This window comes from Elephantulus edwardii, unplaced genomic scaffold (genome assembly GCF_000299155.1).
Source record: "Elephantulus edwardii isolate Elephantulus edwardi_28Jun2011 unplaced genomic scaffold, EleEdw1.0 scaffold00238, whole genome shotgun sequence".
In the NCBI taxonomy this organism is placed as follows: domain Eukaryota; kingdom Metazoa; phylum Chordata; class Mammalia; order Macroscelidea; family Macroscelididae; genus Elephantulus; species Elephantulus edwardii.
Window position 1 is genome coordinate 3,169,510 of NW_006399988.1, and position 1,548 is coordinate 3,171,057.

Below are 1,548 nucleotides of genomic sequence, written 5' to 3' on the forward strand. Positions count from 1 at the left end.
GTCCCATTCTACAAACAGTGACACCATGCAATATTTGTCCCTTTGTGACTGGGACATTTCACTCAGCATAATGTTCTCCAGAGTCAGCCATTTTGAATAATATTGCATGAGTTCCTTGTTTTTTAATGCAGCATAGTATTCCATTGTGCGAATATACCACAGCTTCTACTTTAGTCCATTTCTTAATGTTGCATGATGTATATCCTGTTTGCCTAAAATGCTAATTAGATTGCTTGTGGACAGTCTTTATTTACCTTATAAGGCAATGCTCTCTGTTCACTTTTTTAAAATTTGGTCTGGTTTCATTTTACTAACTTTGCCTACCCTTTGTTGGCCCTTAACATGAGTTTTGTCTGGTCTAAGCTACTTTGCTTGACCTTTACTTTTTATGGATCCTGAACATGAGTTTCTGATTTCCTTATTTTGGTATTTTCCTTAAGATGCTTTCCACTTAACCTCATTTTCACTTAATCCACCTGACTCATCAAATTTGTCCCTAATATTTGCCCCTGTAGAGATCAATCCCCTTAAATCTTTCAGTATTTTGATCAACAACTTGTTCTAGCTACTTCCACTGGAATTGGTCATTGTCCTGCATACATGGGCTCTGAATCTGTCTGTGGCTGTACTCCTGTAGGCTTTTAAATATTCTGGCTACTGCATCAAGAGTGTCAAGAGGCATAGAGTTAGGAGGCAGGGTTTGAGTAAGAGTATTTCCTTGAGGGATCATCTGCTTTGCATGGAATGCTTGGAGCCTAGAATACATGAACTTCATCAATGGATTAGATAAATAGGGTTCAAAAAGTAGTAACAGGTGAATTGTTATGAGTGGCCCTATAAAAAGAAACAACCGTGAAACAACTCCAGAACTGAGGTTAGGCACTCCAAGACTGACAGATTTTAGATGCTCAAAGTGTTGTAAAATATTTATTGTTCAAAATAGCTAACCCAGCCACTGGAATTGACTTTGCCATGTGGTTGGGTGGGAATATGCTATTTGGATATATTAGTGCATCTGTAAGCGAATTGGCTACTCTCACCATTCAATTTAGTAGATTCAGCAGCAGAATAGAGGAAACTTCAGCACCAGCAAAGAAGAAGCGAGGGAATGTAACAAACCCTTTGGGATCATGAATTCTTATGGCAGCCAGACTAAGGCCTACAGGAGCAACAGTGGAGACCCAGAGACCTGGCATTTGGTAGAGTGGGCCTTGGGACCTCTATGCCATTGAACCAGAGCTAAGTCTTTTGCACAAGTTTGTTGGAGAACTTAGGGGTGGGGAATGATGGACAAACATAATTGAGAGGACGGAGAGCTTTGCAACACTGACTTAAAGCCTCCAGGCTAAAATCCGAGGTAATTGCAGATCACAGTTTGGAAGCTATATGATTGTACTCTGCTGTTATTCTGTTGTTGTTATAGTGAGCCATTGCTGCGAAGGGTCAAGGCCTGCAGCCTTCAGTATGGACTGAGGCTCAATGTCAAGAAGACAAAGATTCTCGCCACTGGACCAATTGGCAGCGTCAGGATGGATAACGAAGAGATTG

At 40.8% G+C, this 1,548-nt stretch overlaps 1 pseudogene; it reads left to right on the forward strand.

Moving 5' to 3' along the window:
• Positions 1-1,130: 1,130 nt before the first annotated feature.
• The window catches only part of LOC102850117, a 37,607-nt pseudogene continuing 37,189 nt past the window's right edge, over positions 1,131-1,548 (forward strand).